The sequence below is a fragment of the Tachypleus tridentatus genome, chromosome 12, assembly GCF_004210375.1.
Source record: "Tachypleus tridentatus isolate NWPU-2018 chromosome 12, ASM421037v1, whole genome shotgun sequence".
In the NCBI taxonomy this organism is placed as follows: Eukaryota; Metazoa; Arthropoda; class Merostomata; order Xiphosura; family Limulidae; genus Tachypleus; species Tachypleus tridentatus.
The window spans coordinates 47,960,049-47,979,811 of record NC_134836.1 but is presented as its reverse complement, the minus strand read 5'-3'; the positions used below and the strand labels follow the sequence as shown (position 1 = coordinate 47,979,811).

At 33.8% G+C, this 19,763-nt stretch overlaps 1 protein-coding gene across 6 annotated transcripts in view; it reads left to right on the top strand.

Annotated features, from left to right (window-relative positions):
* Nucleotides 1–19,763, top strand: part of LOC143233216 (protein turtle-like) — a 186,101-nt gene that overhangs the window by 52,555 nt on the left and 113,783 nt on the right. The gene's annotated exons all lie outside the window — the stretch shown is intronic.

Sequence of the window (19,763 nt, the reverse complement as noted above, 5' to 3'; positions counted from 1 at the left end):
GATACTTATATAGTGAAGTAGCTTATTCAATATTTTTATATTTATGATAGCATTTCGTGATTTTTTTATAGAACAGTTTAAATACTTTCTGTTCAGTGCACAAGTTATTATCATAATAATAATAATAATAATAGTGTATGGTATGAGATGATGTATAATTCAAATTAATATTGGACAAAATAAAATCTTTAAGCTTATGATTTATAATATACAATATTATTCTCGATGACAGATCTAAATAATAATGGATTTATAACATATATGGATTAATAAGTTCGATTTCAATTGTGATATCATCTGAGAGAACAATAAGATAAAAAACCTTCTGTTTGGGAATCACATACTGTTGCAATGAAATTGTGGTTAACAAGGGCATAACTGACACTCAGTTTTTCACACTTTATTTTTAGCAATAAATATTTGACATATCTGTACATGTAAACGAATATAATGCATATTTATTTAATCTCAACTGTTTTGTGTGATGTGAGATACGCACATTTCGTGTGTTTGAAAAATGCATGAAGATATTCATTTTCACTGGATGATTAATGACATTCTGTAACTCGAGTTGGGCGTCTGGAGATGTGGCTTGATCCGGATGTCACAAACATTACAAGATAAAATTCAGGCACAGAACACGCAACAATTTAATTGAAAAGACACCGTCTAGCGTTTGTTCTAATGCTTTAAATCTAGAACCGAATTATTAATATTTAAGGAAGCAACATAGCATTGTAAATTTTAACGGTTTCTCTTCAGATAGCTTATAAGAAAGTGAACTCACTGTAGTTAGCTTACAAGTAGTTCTCTGTTAGATTATTGGAAGAGGAAAGCAAAATATTCACTGTTTTTTTATTAAACATTGTCTTACTAGAATTAGAAAATATAAAGGAATTGATTTTTTAATATTATCTTGGATTTTTGCTTAAAACTAATTAATATTTAATATCAGTAGATAAATGTTTCTCTAACAACTAGTAAAAAGGGTGCATATGAAACCAACATCTATGGTGTTTTAAATAACACCTAAAAACATTCAGTGCAATTTCTTCAAATGCCAACTACTCTACCAGAGATCTTGAAACAATAGAAGTGGCCCGGGCCTCTCTGAACCTCTGAAAGGGTCTTACCCTGTACATAATTTAATAAAGTATGCGTACTTATAAACTATAAATATTAATTAATTCATACTTACTTAAGTAAACAACATTTTACCTATTTCAACTGATTCAAGTTTTATTGTACACTGGCTTGATTAGAACTGGTACTGATGGAAACGTCTACAATACTTTTCTATAGAAATAATGTGTTTTTAAACATTATGATATACAAATCACCATAATCAAAAGAATGTATTCAGCGTGTCCACTGTCTTTGCTAAAACTAAATACTTTGTAGATTTTTATAATGTTATCCACGTTTAAATATTTATTCCTCGTAAATGTGTTATTTGGAGAGGTACATTTTTTTATAGCGATGATGCGTGCAAGTCAATTGCTTGTCGATATATTGTATTTTGTTTAATATTAATGTGAAAAACGTAACAACTAAAAAAATTAAAAACAATACTGTACATGATCTGCTTTATTTTGTTAATTCTTTTTTGAAATATAATTCACGTGTTCCCGCAAAATAGGCAATTATGTGATTCTTTTATGTGAAATATTTTGGGTTTTGATACCACATTCACTATAATTCTTATTTTATTATGAATGTTTGTTTGTTTTTCACACTAATCGTGCAAAGCTACACAAGGGCTGAATGTTCCTAATCATGACCTGATTGACAAGATGAGGGTAACAGCAAACTCTTGACCGACTGAATAATGAGAATAGATCGTTAGAGTGAACCCACGGTCTAAAAGTGTTAAGCGGATTTTTTGCCGCAAACTGTCATAGCTCAAGTACTCTTAAATAGAAGTTCACGCCTGGCCTTTATTAAAAGAGAAGCAAGCCAAGAAACTGAATAATTTATCCTATGATAATCAAAATGATGTAAGAGACTCACACCATTTATTCTAAGGTTATCTGTTACAATTATTTTTTATCTATACGTTACTTAAACACTGGATATTAACAACGCATTTTATCTAATACTGAACGAAAATATAAAAATTTGGTGAGTTGTGTCTGATAATAATTATAGTTTTCTTTGGTTTTGCTAATGCATCTAAACATTAAATTTGATTTCATGACGAGGCGTAAAAATAAAATAAAATACCAAATATTTTCTCACTATGTGCTGTTCATACTTCATCTGTGTTTTGGGGCTTGGGGTATCCCAGCGGTAAATTTATGGATTTATAACGTTATGGTCCGAGGGTTAGAATTCCTATGGTATACAGAGAGCAGATAGCTTTCGTGTGTTTTGCGCTAAAACAAACAATCAGATCACCTCTGGTGAAAGAGAAAAAAGTTAATTTTCATTATACAAAAATAAAATAAATAAAGCCACATAAAAGCGACACAGGTAAATTAGAGTAAAAGTAAATAATATTTCTGGAGCAGTCATAAAGGAATTAGAACACAACGAAACAATAAAAGTGACAAATAGAGAGGATACCAAGTTAAGTATTAAACATCTACTTAAATAGATATCGTTGTTTTACTGTTCTTGCGTAAATTATTTTGGAAAATTATCCATTATCTTAATGATAAAGAGAGAGAGAGAGAAATTTATATCGTGAAATTTAAGTTCTACACATCACGAGGTTTCACTTGTCAAAGATAGGCACGACTTTATCAATGATCCTGAAAACCTCTTCCTGCTAGTTTTCTGTTGTGCAATCAATGCTTATTGTATCTTCAGTATTTTCGTGAGACACAAACTCAAGTTATTTTACATAACTAATAAAGAGTAATATACGAACTGACTAAAAAACGCTTTAATTCAGTTATCAAACTACCACTAGTAAACCAAAATCTATTTTAATTCTACGTTTTATATTGTCTTATATTAAGATATATGGCCCGGCATGGCCAGGTGAATTAAGGCGTTCGACTCATAATCCCAGGGTCGCGGGTTCGAATCCCCGTCACACCACACATGCTCAGCCTTTTAGCCATGAGGCGTTTTAATGTATCGGTAAATCCCACTATTCGTTAGTAAAGGAGTAGCCCGAGAGTTGGCGGTGGGTGGTTATGAAGCTGCCTACCCTTTAGTTTTACCCTGCTAAATTAGGAACGGCTAGCGCAGATAGTCCTCGTGTAGCTTTACGCGAAATTCAAAACAAACAAACCTGTTAAGATATCTGATTATTAATTCACGCATTATCACGTGATTTTTAAAGCTCTTTTTCGCCAAAACCAATACTAACGTCCGAATACATAAATAAAGATACATATAGTCTACACAATTATTTTCTTTGATGATAATTTTTCGTCTTATCTAACATATTGACTAATGATATATTAGATAATTCCAGTTTTCTAATTTTATTTTCGAAATTTATTATTGTTTCTGTATGTTATTAGTCAACATTAAACAGCATGAACTTTTATTTACTTAATTGTCTGTCAACTTTTCTCTGTGCTCCTAGATGCTCCGTCTAACGTAATTTTGGCAGAAACGAAAGTGTGTGTGTGTATGTATGTGTGTTTCCTTATAGCAAAGCTACAATGGCTGTCTGCTGAGTCAACCAATGGGACAAAAGCATTATAAAGTATTGTCTTCAAAAAGTATACTTCTGAAACTTTTAATAAATTTATCATAAAAAAATTAAATAACTTTACCGTACAAATGCACTAATTAATTTAGTACGTTACGTAAAAAAGAAAAAGAAATACGTAGTTCATGTTATGGCCTGAACTCCGATAGTTGGCGGAGCATTGGGTACAATTAGGCGTAACACTAATAATAACAATTAATTAATTAATTGGAGATTTATTAATACTGTATCAATTAGATTTTATCTCTGTGATGTTCTACGTTTTTCTGAGTTTGCACAGTGTAGCATGTAGGATGTAGAAAAACCACAAGCAATGATAAACTTTAATAAACTTGTGATCACAATTGAAGTTGACAAATGCTTTGGTACGGTTTCTTCACCTGAAGAAATATCTATCCGTGATTTCTCACCAGTAAACATAAATATTGTAGTTAGGTACAGCTTTGTCTGGACAGCTAAAAGCTGTGTAATGAAAATCTACCTTGAACAACTGCTTCTAGCAATCTACTCCAATCTTTATTGACAAAAGTAACAATTATTATACAGTTAACCACACTAGACAATCTACTCATTATGGTTCTAATCATAGTACAGTAATTAAAGATAAATTGGAAATATTAATTTCTATTTCAACATTCTGTAGAGACTGAAAGCACAAATCCCTTAAGCTGCACATGGAGATGTTATGTACGTTCAAGCTAATGAGGGTTTTTAGCGAGTACTCTATGGATAGTTCTGGAAACTTTCACCTATAAACTAGAATGTTCCTCGTGGAGTGGCGAATGACTATTTTGTCAAAGAAGGTTGCTTTACATTTTGGAATATAAGGTTACGACACTCTTACAGCCATAGTTTCCTGTTGTGTAAACTAATGATGTTCTGTTTATTACTTCCATCACCACCAGTAATCCAAACTTTGAAATAATCTAGAAGTGTTCTTAGCAAATTTATGGTTAATAATTTAGAAAGTAACAGTCACAAAACCTTTTTGACTCAGTTAATTTGTGATCAACAGCCATCTTTACTTGCTAACAAACAAGTTGCAATCACAAAATTAGTACCACATTTTGGGAGATGGTATCACTCAACAGCGAAGAAGAAAATAGTTCACAAAATATTTTCAACCATCTTTTTTAGACCAAACGCTTGGTCTATATCAAGGTAATCAAGCAAAAATCAACCAGTGTAGTACATTCACTGTACACTGAACATCACATGTCAGCTTGGAAAGCAATGACCGCTACTTCCTTTCTGTCAGATATTTCACAGTTAGTGAATATCTTAACTGTTGATAACCATAAAGTGATCATAAAATTAATTTAGCCACACATTTTGTTAATCAGTAACATTCAAAAGTTCAGGAAGCATGAGTCAGAAATTTTCTTTCAGTCATTGATATTGTAGCTTGCTGATATTTATCAGGCATTCTAGTTTATAATGTGATAATAATCATCGTGTATAGCCTTCCTTTACTTTTCTGCTCATAAGATGAGCTAAGATGGTGCAACACATTACTTTTGTCATCATTTGACTTATTGGTCTCTAGGATTCTGATTCCCAATCAAGTGTTGAATGACATAACATGTCATCCTCTCACTTATTCAAAGGGATTCTGATTCCAGATAAAGTGTTGTATAAGATATGTTTATGTGACCAATTAAGGTTATACGTACTTCGCTTGTTCCTGTGGCTTTGGCACTCTTTTGGTTGGGCTACGCATAACATGTCATTCTCCGACTTACTGTTCTCTGGAATTCTGTTTCCAGATCAAGTGTTGTAGGAGATAGCATGTCATCTTCCAACTTACTGTTCTCTGGAATTCTGTTTCCAGATCAAGTGTTGTATAAGATATGTTTATGTGACCAATTCAGGTTATACGTACTTCATTTATTCCTGTGGTCTTGGCACTCTTTTAGTTGGGCTACGCATAACATGTACACGGAGCAATATATCTCTGTACCACACACGAGTTTGTTTGGTGATAAATCATTCAGTTTCTGTTAGATTACCTTTTATGTTAATATAATGCACGGTACAGAAATATTTGTCCCAGCCAGTTCAACTGGAATTAGCAAATTTTGCAAGCATAGTAAGCTACGTGATAAATAATTTTTTCACAGTATATATTTTCTCACCTCGAATTTTAACCTGAGGCCTCTGGGCAATAAGCATGTGCTCTACCAATGATTTTAAAGGACAGAACCATTTCTCATTCACTCTGAGAGAACTGAAGAAGGATTATGGTAGAATTAACATCTGCAGTTTGAGTTTCACCTTTTATTTATGTTTGTAGATAGAAGGGTTTTGTGGGAAGTCAAAATACAGTCTATTAACAAGAAGAATATTTTGAGAGAGTATGAAAAAAACTGTATGTAAATCTATAAGTTTGAAAAGCAGAGAAGAAACTCGAAAAATAAGGAAATTATTATTTAGCAAAGGAAATAGGTGTTTTAGTACTTCTACGTTTTCAACACCTTAGGTAAATTTTGTTTAGTAGGTATGATTAATTAATGAAAAGAGGGCCGTTAGTGGCAGTGTAGGGAACGTATAAAATTTGTAATAAGTATTTACTTTGCAAGAAAAATTGTTTTGAATTTCACACATTCTAAATGTTTTTTGGTTAGAAATTTTGGTTAGTTTTTCTTAAGACATATTTATAAACTGGGGTGTAGTCGTTAAATATCTTAAAGACTTTGTGTAAGAGAAAAAACGGCTATTCTAAAGGTCAGTTGGTAGAGCGCTAGATTGCTGTGTGAGAGGTCTTGGTCTGAAGATCCATAGCAAGAAAATACATTGTGAACTAATTAAATTACCACATAGTTGCCACTTTTACTACTTATCTATGTTTTATGCTATTCGTGAGGCTACATAACTGCTTCATTAAGTGAAGATAATCCCCCCCCTGTGGCTCAGCAGTATGTCTGCGGACATACAACGCTAAAAACCGGGTTTCGATACTCGTGGTGGGCAGAGCACAGATAGCCCATTGAGTAGCTTTGTGCTTAATTCAAAACAACAACAACAAATATAAGTGTCTGATGGCAATAAAACAAGTTCACAACTAAAAGTAGTGTAGAAATTTTAAACTGAATTATATAATTTTTCAAGCAAAAACTAAAAGTTGGGTAAAAAAAGTGTGTACTATTTTTCTTGCAGTGAAGTTCCTGATTAAACAATCATTGTGAGAATAAAACAAAACTGTTGGAAAGTTTTAACATTCGCTGTTTCTCGTTGCTGGCTATAAATATAGTTCTCTAGGGAAGCGAACATGACAGTTGTTTAATTATACTGACATCCACTCTATTTATGTGGTGTGAGTGAGTTGTGTCTACCCATTTGGCCATCTGCCTCTATAAATGCACTTGGATGTTTAACCAATAAGCTAATGCTTTATTCAGTCCTTAACCAGTGACCTCAGGTGTTATGGTAGTCAAGTATTTAATCACAGATACTTTGAAACAAATGTGACCCTACCGCTTTGGAGAGTTTCTATCACTGTTACTTTATTTGCTGTTCCACTATCTATTCTATTGGGAATCTGTAATTGCTTTTTTATTGCAAAGCTATATACAGGGTTAGTTGAACTTTATCCATTCTGGGGAGTCAAACCCCGGACTTTAGCAGAGAACTAGTGCTAATAAGAAGAGTAACTGCCTCTAATTACACATCGTCAGTAAGAGTGCATTCTCACCCAGACAGTTCACTGTTTTGAATAAGGAACATTTCATCTGATGAGCTGATTGTAGAGACCCCAAACCCCAAACTGGCTTGTGTTCAAAGTTGTAGTGTGATCCCTCAATAATATATTGTCCACTGTTCTCTGTCTGTTTTCATCAATAATTCATATTTCTTCTGCAGAAACTGAGTTCTTCTGTGACATACACAAACTCTCAACCAATTTCTGCAATATGTCCTGGTTTGGCAATGAATAAAATCATCCTTTGACCCACTAAACTAGATGAAGCCAGAGACATATTTCTCCTTTCACATCTAGCTGTCGCTGTTCAGCAGAATAAATTCAGTGTTAATTGTCTAGAACTGACTTTACTCAAAGCACATGATACATGACGATGTCCGCCAGTCATTTGTCTCTCACTATATCATCCTGAAAATCCATTTCTCACTCTTGTGTTTTCATATGAATATACTAAAGTTCATTCATCCCTGCTAGAGCTAGGATGAATTCCCAACCTTGCAGTGATTGTAAGTTGTCTTCTGTCAGTCCTGGCTTAGCATCTGTTACTTTTCTGAAGAGTAAAGTATCAGCTACATCTCGTTATTTGTCCTCTTGTGCAGTCAGTTGAATCTTATTGCTTTACATATTTCATTGTAAGTCAAGATATTATTAGTTTAACACAAAATTCATCTTGCTTCCCACATCTGAAGCATTTGATTTTATCCCCTTTGTTCTTTAATGTCGACCAGTATGAATGTTGCACAATATCATTATGTGTTGGCAGCTGGTTTGTCTTTACAACAGTCTAAGCTATTCACTAGATTCCCTTTTCAATACGCACAGTTTGGTTCAGGTACAGCTACTGGAACTGCTTCTGTGGGAAATTTCCTATTCTGTGATACATTTCAAATCTTAATCAAGATGAAAGTGTATCTCACTGTAAACTGATGCAGGAATGTTATTTATTATCTCCTCTATGAACTTGTTAACTATGACGTCCACCGGTCTGTTTTCTGTCTCTGAGATCGCCACCTTCACCAATCTGAATTTGCTGTTACACATGTTGGCCAAACAACTATTGTTGCTGAATGTCTTCAAACAAAGACATATCTAGTTTCTCCTAGTGGTAATGGTACTGACTAGAGCTGAAGTTGCTCTACTTTGGTAGGTGATTACTTGACTGTTTTATTTGGATCACATTAGTCAATCTCAGGCTTGCCAGACTTTACATGACCACAATAACCTTTAGTCGTATAAGCTTTATATGTGTTGAGATCAGATTCAGAAGTTAGAGCATCCTCATCTGTTGTTGATGCACCACGTAATGGAAACTTTTCTTCCTTTAACTGCAATGAGATATTCGTAAATGATCTTTATAGTGTCAGCAAAACTGTCATATCTAGAAGATGATTTTACTGCACCAGATTTTTTTTGACCTGTGAAAAATGACCTTTCTTTGAATGTGAAGCATTAACTGATTAGTTGAATCGGTATAAAATGTCAAAATACAAATATTCTCTGGTACACCTGATTTTCATACGATTAAGTACTATTTGCTTTTTAAACTATTTTCTCATTGTTTCTACACTACTTTCAATACTGTATATAAACAGATAGATTTGTCTCTGTGTATGTGTGTATGTAAGTTCATGCATGACTATTTTATAGATGCGGCAAAGCGGATCATAGAACGGCTCCATGTTTTTTATATCAAATACAAACATTTAGCTCATAGTTCCGTCATCTCTTTACCGATTTCAGATCTAATTACAGTTTTCGTCTCAGATGTCCTTTCATTTCACGTATTTCACCACGCGAAAAATCATAGATTAATTTACTCTAATCCTGCCTGAAATAATTTTTGCTTGAGTGTAGTCTGGTAGAGAACCTAATAAGTAATAAATTTTAATTAATGATACATGCGCCCCACGCTTGGTATTGCAGACGCAAAACAATATAACAAATAAAAAGGGAAAGAAAAATATCATAGATTAATTTACTCTTATTCGGTCAAAAAGAATTTTAAGTACCTCGGTTATCGAGAATTCCCCCTTGTTTCTAAATGTATTGTCTGAGCGATTATGATCTGAAATTGAACTAGTTTTTAGTTCTGCAAGATTTTGGAAAATTCTTTCTCACAAACACATCAAATTGGATAATATAATCTGCATAACATTAAAGTACTTTTATTGTAAAATGTTTCCATATGGTATTTAACAAAGTAAGCACACCAATTACAACCATATAAGTAAACACAAACATCCTGTTTCCCATATATCAGTACACATCTCCATGACCTTTAGGTTTCTCCATCATATTTTTCTCGTGTTTTCTTCAATAGCACCGCCAACAAAGGAGGAAGCGAGTTTCCTCCGCTGGTATAACTTAATGGGGAGGACTCATTAATTCTGCTTACAATATTGACTTCACACAGCAGGTGTGTAAACCTTCACTTCCATTTAATGACTCTGGAGAATCAAATACTAGTTTTAAGGGCATTGTTTTCATAATGTTGGGTAAACGAAGTTACTCTCAGCCATTACTAATTTCTCGAATGGTTTACTCAAAAGTGTTATAACCTTCATTACTAAACTAACATACCAGTTTTGAAGAAATTTAAGAAATTTTAAGATATCTGTCATACACGTAGCTTTTTGTTCATATTGCCAAATATAAATAAGAAACCACTGTTAGTGAAATACTCAAACAATACCTACAAGTTGGTTCCTCTATGAGTGTAGACAAATTATATGGATCAATTTGTCGAGCATAATGTGTGCCTGGCATGGCCAAGCGTGTTAAGGCGTGCGACTCGTAATCTGAGCCGTGGGGGCGTTATAAGTGACGGTCAATCCCACTATTCATTGGTAAAAAGAGTAGCCCAAGAGTTGGCGGTGGGTGGTGATGACTAGCTGCCTTCCCTCTAGTCTTACACTGCTAAATTAGGGGCGGCTAGCACAGATAACCCTCGAGAAGCTTTGTGCAAAATTCAGAAAACAAACAAAAGAAACGAGCATAATGTAAGGAATCGTAAGTTATCCAATTTACTACTTAGTGTCTCTGATGATAAACATTGAATACAATTATCGGAGTTATTTTATGAACAGTTTCTAAATTAAATATCTCAGCTTATCTAACTTTTGCTATTTTGGAACTAAACTATATTTCAATGAAATAAATTATTTAATTTTCATATGAACCAATGGTAAACGAAACGAACCTTTTGTTGAATCTGAAAGATCAATTAAAAACTAATTTTAATGCTCTAAAAAAGTTTACAAATATAAAAAGTACCAGTGAAAAACAAAAGTGTTAGATTTTTATTCTTTAGCAACTTGGTAATATTTGCGAAAAGAACGTGAAAATGTACCCTTAGCGAACATTGTCAACAAAATAGAATTTTGATCTTTCTAATTATAACAACGATAAAAAAATGCTAGAAAGCAACTTTCGTTAGAAGGTAGGAATATAAAGGAGGTTCGAACCTGAGACCCTCAGGTCACGATTCAAATCCTCTTCATACTAAACATGCTCGCCCTTCCAACCATGGGGCGCTATAATGTAACGGTCAATCCCACTATTCTTTGGTAAAAGACTATCACAAAAATTGGCGGTGGATGATGATGAGTAATGCCTTCCCTCTAGTCTTACACTGCAAAATTAGGGATGGCTAGCGAAGATAGCTCTCATGTAGCTCTGTGAGAAATTCAAAACAAACAATGCATATTTAAGAACAAATTTTAAGGTAGAGCTTAAATATGCTGTAGCAAAGCTGTAAATTTATTCAGTTTACCCAGTTTGATAGGCTGAGAATAATATCAGAGGTATGATGATAAACATTATTTTTAGTTGCAAATTTAATTATCGATCCGGGTTTACATAGAACAATGATAACTATTGATTTTAATATTGGTAAGTAAGAAATATCTTCGATTTCATTATTTTCAGTTAAACATTTTTCAAATCAGTGCGGTGAGCAGTTGAGACACAGACAAAAACAGTATATCACACAAGGAAAACAAAATGTTTACTTAGTTTTAAAATAATTTGACGATTTACTACAGGCGATCCAATCCATCACGTTCAGAAAACTAAATCATGAGAAAATACGACTAATATGAACGTTATTAATATTCAGTGATAAATACAGTACTCTCGGATGTCTGGATCCAAGTGGCTTTAATAAAAGTCTTGTCAGGCTATCAATTTTTTGAACAGAATATTGAATAAGTGCAGTATTTGCCTTTATTTTCGAAAATAATTTGTGTGACAACCACAGTGTTGATGTGGAAAGAGTTTGTGATATCCTGAAACCCTCATAATTAAGTAAATGAACAATGTAACACGTTAATTTTTTTTTTAGTTTCGCGCAAAGCTACACGAGGGACATCTCCGCTAGCCGTCCCTAATTTAGCAGTGTAAGACTAGAGGGAAGGCAGCTAGTCATCACCACCCACCGCTAACTCTTAGACAACTATTTTTATCAACGAATAGTGAAATTGGCCGTAACATTATAACGCCCTATAGCTGGAAGGGCGAGTAGTTTGGTATGATGGGGGATTCGAACCCGCGATCATGAAATTTCGAGTCGAGTGCCTTAACCACTTAGTCATGCCGGGCCGCGATCTATAGAAATTTACTTCGCTGATTATAAATAATACATGATATTGAAGACGTTTTGTTAAATAATGAGAAGTGTATTATTTCCAAAATACATTAGTTTCAACTATCTTATTTTTAGCAATTTTGTGAGTTTCTAAATCTAGCTTTACGATGCTAAATTAGGGACGGCTAGCACAGATAGCCCTCGTGTAGCTCTGCACGAAATTCAAAACAAGCTAAACCAAACCTTTATCACTTTACCAGAAAGAGCTGTACGTCTAATCAGTAGCAAGAAAACAAATGAGTTGGTAATTTGTCAAAATTGTTGATAAAAACGAAGTTGGAGAAAAATGCTGTTATGTTTATCTTTACATTTATATAACAATCAAGAAATGTAATATGTGATGGAGGTTAACAAACAATATACAGTATATAAACTGCAAAAATAAAAAGAAAGGAAAAGGAAATTGGATAATTTTATCAATTGTAGTGTTAAATGGAAATTTTCTGAATACCACAAAAAAAATCTTTTTCAATTCGTTAGTATACTTAACTCTCTTCTTCAAATACTAAGTACAAAAGTCAATTACGATTTCATTCTGGAACAATAGCGTCCAACCAGATCAGGAAAAAAAAAGTTTCTCATTTAATTATCTCCCGAGCGATGACAGTATATTTTAACACTGTTTGCTAAACACCAGCAATTACGGTTTTCCACTAATTTTCCTCTACGGTTCTGTATCATCAGTGAGGTTTTACGCCGCTGGCAAGCAAAAGAAGTCAAACAAACTAATTGCTCAAGTTCATTGGATTTTTTTTTTCTGAAACCCAAAACGCGGCTCTATGAGACGTTAAGAATGCATTTTTTTTTCTTCAAGGTTGTATGGTGTGTTTATTATTTGTTTACAATTATACATTTTTACTTGTATAATAGAATATGTTATTTTGAAATTGAGTCTTTCACACAAGTTACACGTTTTGGTGGTGACTCAGACACTTGAATCATAAGGAGTGTATCGTTAAATTTCTACATTTTCTCAACTAGTTGATATTATAACAAGGAAAAAATATATTTTAGTTTTGAAAGTGTGTGATTAATAATTACTGCTAGGTTCCCGAAGAGACTGTGCAATGAGAAAATATGATTATTTTAGTAATGCCAGTCGGCTGTGCGTCGCCTAGTTTCAGTGAACAAACTGTTAATTTGAGTGTGTGTTTGTCCTGTAACAAAGCCACATCGGGCTATCTGCTAAGCCTACCGAGGAGAATCGAAACCCCGACTTAATCGTTGTAAATCCGTGGGCTTATCGCTGTACTAGCGGGGGCCTGTTAATACGAAGATTCATGGTTTGTGGGTTGTTGTGGTTGTGTTTGCGCTATCGACATAATGGTCAAGTCCCGCTATTCACTGAAACAATGACGGCTTCAGAGATAGAGATGGTGAGTATGCGCAGAATCCATTAAGCCAACTCAGCGCTAAAATTTTAATCCAACAAATAAATTAAATGTCAAACACGCATTACGTGTGTTTTGAGGTGATTTTGTGGCACTACAACTTGATCCATAGACGGTCTTAAAAACTGTACAATGATAACAAATGGAAAATGTCCACATTTAACTGCATTTTAAGTTGTGTATTTTAAGATAGATGAATTCAATAATAATTATATTACCATAGTTCATATTAATTAATTGAAAATTCTAGAAAGGATAGCTAATGATATGAATTCCTTTTGCTCTGAGAGAGCTTCAAGTCTCAAGTTTAGCTGCTAACAGCTCTATTTATCTCTGTTATTTTAAGCTGCGGTTTTTGTTGAGGGCGTCATAAATAACGTTGCCATATATTTAAGGAACATCAGAAAAGATAGAGAGTTATCCATAAATGTTTTCAAACATTTAGCTGGCGAGCGGTCTTCTGGGATGAGTCGCATAAGATTTAATCTCCCTCGAAGATGACATTATAAAACGATTTACTAACGATGATATTACTAATGATTATTCAATCAAATAACTCTGAGCGAATGATTTAATGTGGCATAAAAAGGATGAAACAATCCAACTATTATATTACGCCATTGTTTTCTTCCTTCCTTTTTTATTGTTTTTTCATATATCAATTACTGATTTCAGGCCGAATTGTGGAGACTAGGTTTTTATGAAATTGTTATATCTTAATCATCTAAAGTGAAAATAAAATATATACACACCATATTTGGTTTCTTTTTAAGTGTTCTTTAGATTTTTATAGTTAGTTCGAAAATTTTGAACTGTTATAAAACGTTTCGTCTGTATAAAGATGTTTTTTGTTTTAATTTCGCACAAAGCTACTCGAGGGCTATCTGTGCTAGCCGTCCCTAATTTAGCAGTGTAAGACTAGAGGGAAGGCAGCTAGTCATCACCACCCACCGCCAACTCTTGGGCTACTCTTTTACCAACGAATAGTGGGATTGACCGTCACATTATAACGCCCTCACGGATGAAAGGGCGAGCATGTTTATCACGACGCGGGCGCGAACCCGCGAATTACGAGTCGCACACCTTACGCGCTTGGCCATGTCGGGCCTTATGTTACATAGCGTAATTAGTAATAAAACAGTATGAAACTGATTACATAGGTGTGTGTCCCCACACACACTTTTAAAATCCAGGTTTGACACCCTTGGTACGCAGAACACAGATAGCCAATTGTGTAGCTTTGTGCTTAATTCCAAATAAATAAAATGATTAAGTAGACCGTAAATTGATTTGGATTATTAATTTAATTGTCATGTTTGTGACCAATCATTTCATTACGACAATAATTTTTATAGTTACGTTTAATAGTTCAAAAACGGCAGTAAAGAGAAAGGTAAATATAAGAGAAAAGAGACTAGTTATTGGCTTTGTAAAGTTTATTAATTGTAAATATTTTTTATTAATTTCGCTTATAATTAATTGTGGGTTCTTAGTGACAGCAGTCACTAATTTTGTGAGCTACTAAATAAACACTATTCATCATCAACCAATGGGTTATCTTTGATAAACTAATGGTGGAATTGCTCATCACATAACAATACCCACAAGAAGAAAAGGCAAGAGTAGTCGGTGACTGGTTTCAGTCCCCCACATTAGAATTCGAGTGCCCGAACTATTAAATTATTGCAGTTCTAAATAAATAAATATACATATGTTGATACCATCGTATTTATTTATTTTTTGAAGTAAGTTTACAAATTATATCCACAGTTATGTTTACTGCCTCTAAAACGTTGCTACAAAAACTGTTTGTTTGTTTATTTTTTGAATTTCGCGCAAAGCTACTCGAGGGATATCTGCACTAGCCGTCCCTAATTTAGCAGTGTAAGACTAGAAGGAAGGCAGCTAGTCATCACCACCCACAGCCAACTTTTGGGCTATTCTTTTACCAATAAGTAGTGGAATTGGCCGTCATATCATAATGCTCCCACGGCTGAACGGGCGAGCATATTTGATGCGACAGCGATTTGAACCAGCTACCCTCAGATTACGAGTCGAGCGCCTTAACCATTTGGCCATGCCGAGCCCCGAATACTGTGAAAGAGAGAAAATAGATTGGTATACAAAAAAAACAACCTTTATTTCATGAAGTTTAATAATTATAAAAATATAGTTACAGACTATTTATTTAACTTTCTTATCTCTGGAAATGCATACATTTTACTTAACTAGCGATATAGTTATAGTTATGACATTTAAAAAACAATCTCTTGATGAGAATTATTATAAAAATTATATTAATTAACTGAATTAATAAAATAAATAAAGTATAAAAGGTCACTGCGATAAATTTAGCCATAAACTTGACGCTGTTTAGCCGGAATTAATTTATATTTTAAAATTAGTCTTTGCTTAAAATATATTTTTATTGCTTGCCTTGTTACGTCATTGAAACTTTAATAGGCACTACTGATGTACCTATCTGTTCATTTCAATGTTGTTGCGAGTTTTTCCTACAATGTTTCCGTTCTCTTGTGGGACAACTTCGAGTATATGGGCTTAGAAAGCTAAAAATCAAGTTTTCGATTATTCTCTGAGGAGTACACACCAGATTGCCAAACGTGACTTCGCTTGAAAATTAAACGAAGCAAGATTTTTTTGTCCTTTGCTGCTTGACGTGAAAAACCATTTGACAGTTTTTAATTAATTGCATAAGTTGTTATTATGCTTTGTAAATGTACCTTGCTTATTTAACTTGATTTTTCTTTTAACCTGTAAAAGGATTTACGTTTTCGGGGTTTTTAATGGTTTACGGTCTGACATTTTTTTTATTTCGATTCAAAATTAACACAACTGGCTACTTATTTGAGCTTTCTTCACACAGTTTTTGCACCACTGACACCTTTATTTTACTTATGCATTATTATACTCAATATCTGTTCCGTGAAACAAGAAAACTGTTGTTCTTTTAAGCCCAAAGTTACACAAAAACCTAACTGCATTCTGACGAACGCCGTAAATCGATCACCGGGTTTTAGCGTTTTAAGTCTGTAAACTTACCAACGATATAACGAAGGACACAAGAAGGATGAAAACGCATTTGATTCTATTTTGTGTCGTTCCCAGTGGCACAGCGGTATATGTGTGGGCTTAAAATGCTACAAAACGTGTATGGATACTTTCGGTGGGCGGAGCACAAATAGCTCGTTGTGTAGTCTTGTGCTTAACAACAAAAGCAAACAAACAGTTTTACGTTTCATATATTTAGTAGAAAAAATAGTAAAGAGATAGTGTATACTTTTAGTAAATTAGAACACATCCTTTGGTAGGAAAATTGTAAATTGCCGAAAGTGATCTCAGATAATTTAATTGGCTAAACAACAAGTATTTCTGTTCTATCTTTTCACCAGTAACACAGTATTTATTGTATTTTGCTGGCTAATCCCCAGACTCTATTATTCACCCAACAGGAAAGGCGTGCACCTTTTCACCACCGTCTTTTTTTAAAGACAATTTAAGTAACTAACCCTACACTAACCTGTATTCGTAGATAAATGGCTATTGAAGAAAATCCATATCACCATTTTCACTGTCGATCGATGCCAGTGTCCAAAAATAAAACATTGTAGCCAAATAAATTTTTGATACGTTCTTTCAACTCTCAGCAAGTGGTTCCACTAAGCCAAGTCACAGATAAATAAGTACATCTTGAAAAGCTGAAACAACTTTACCATTTTTAAACGGAATTTTTGAAGAAATTATTCCGGCTAAAGAAACATTTTTTTGGTTCTAATAGTTTGTAAATTGGCCTGGCATGGCCGAGCGCGTAAGGCGTGCGACTCGTAATCCAAGGGTCGCGGGTTCGCGCCCGCTAAACATGCTCGCCCTCCCAGCCGTGGGGGCGTTATAATGTGACGGTCAATCCCACTATTCGTTGGTAAAAGAGTAGCCCAAGAGTTGGCGGTGGGTGGTGATGACTAGCTGCCTTCCCTGTAGTCTTACACTGCTAAATTAGGGACGGCTAGCACAGATATCCCTCGAGTAGCTTTGTGCGAAATTCCAAAAACAAACTTTGTAAATTTTCAATCTCGTAAGAGGATATTCTAATTATTTTTAAGAGGATGGTTTGTTTAGTTGTTAGAGGACTTTATTTTCTCATATCCGCTAGAGCTGAGTGTGATCTTATTGTTAAGTTATAAATCCAAGAATTCATGGTTCGCCACTCCTTGCTACAAAAACGCTCTCCACAATTTAGAATCATGATTATTTTATGTAAGAATGATTACTGTAACTTGATTCGAAAAGAGAAATCGAAGAGTTGCCAGTGGGCGCTGCTGAACTGTATATTATCTAAACTTAAATATGGAATATATTAATTTTAGAAACCCAAGAAATATTATTAGTGGTTTGTATTATTATTTTTGTTTTTTTACTTTCGCGCAAAGCTGCAAGAGGGCTATCTACGCTAGCCGTCCATAATATAGCAGTGTAAGACTAGAGGGACGGCAGCTAGTCATCACCATCCAGCGCCAACTCTTGGGCTACTCTTTTACCAATGAATATTGGGATTGACCGTCACATTATAACGTCCCACGGCTGAAAGGCGAGCATATTTGGTGTGATGGGGATTTGAACCCACGACCTTCAGATTACAAGTTGATAGCCTTAACCACCTGCTCATGCCGGACTTACTAGCACAGAGACTGAAACAATAAAACTGGAATTCAAATAAAAATATTCATAGTAAACAAATATGAGGCTATTAATCAAAATTTGTGTTAAATTACTGCTTATTTACTGTTCATAAAAATAAATATATTTTTCATAGTTTTATAACATCTTTGCATTGCGAGTCTACAGCAACATAACGTAATCATACAAAGAACTGCATAGCAACCAGTGTCCTAGAGAAACCTTTATAATGAAAACTTAACTTGATAAAACTTTTATAAATATAATGTATGTTATAGCATAAATTATTTCTTAGAAACGTCTTTATATATATACTCCTTTAAAACACAATTAATATTTTAAGAATTTATACACACGTGAAAATATCTTCCCACGTAATACGGCTCCCTTCTCCGAACTTTTGTGTTTTTTCTTTTCATTGTATAACAGCAATCCCATTGTTTTTGGTGTGTTTAATTATTTTGTTTTAATACCATGAGATATAACCGTTCGTGTTTACTTAAAAGTGAACAAGTACCACAAAAAGGTTGCCAGACATTTGTAGTTTGAAATAACTTAAAATATTATATTAGCGATAGGCCAGTCCTTTTGGAACTTTAGAATCACATTTGTCTGATTTCTTGAGAAATTAAATACAGGGTTAATAAAGGCATGCGAGAAATTTTAATTATGCCATGTAAACTCTATTTCTTTAACGTAAATAATGCGAGTTCCATCATTTCATGGCAGAAAAAGAAACAATCTAAGACCAAAAATAATTACTAGAAGTACGATGTTGTTGTTAATTAAGCACAAAGCTGCACAAGGGGCTATCTGTGCTCCGCCCACCACGGGTATCGAAACCCAGTTTTTAGCGTTGTAAGTCCGCAAACATACCGCTGAACCACTGGGTGGACTAGAATAACCTTACGAACTGAATGTAGATAAGCTATAGATCATGTGGCCCAACAAATTGTTATTCAGTGATGTCGAGAAATATAATAATAATAATAATATAAATTATTATTGTATATAATTACTGAAAACTTGAACAAAAAAGAAAAACAAAACGTGTGTGTGTGTGTGTGTAAATATATTTTTTTTAGACGTATGAGCAAGATTTGTTCTAATGTTAATATTCAGCAATAAAGCAGCTTTTCTTATCGTGATTAGTGAAGATTTGAAATTGATCATGAGGAAAATTAGGAAACGAAAGTAGTGACGTAGCAAAGAATTAAAATTAATGAAAAGAAAAAGGAATGAAATGTAATTCAGTTAATTATTGCGGATAGTTTTTGGATTACGATGAAATAAAGCGATTTACTTATTCAAAATGAAGTTGGAAAGAGAAGAAGAAATGTATTCAAATACATGCGCAGCGTAAAGACGTTTGAAGTAAAAATAACTGTTGTGTTCGTGAAATCACTAAAGCTTAATCTTATTTGATTTTCATGTTCCGTAAATTTTGTACAGAAAAGCTACTACAAAAAACGAAATTCGATAATAATTATATTGAGTTAAAATAATGCTCACGATTTTTCATACTGAGCAGATAGATGAGTAGAAAATAAATATTCGTCACAAAGCTGTCAGGATAAATATTATGGTATTTCTTACAATACGTATATTTTCATATAAAATCCAGAAAAATAATTCCAAATGTGTAATGGTTTTCAAAAGTCCGAGGGT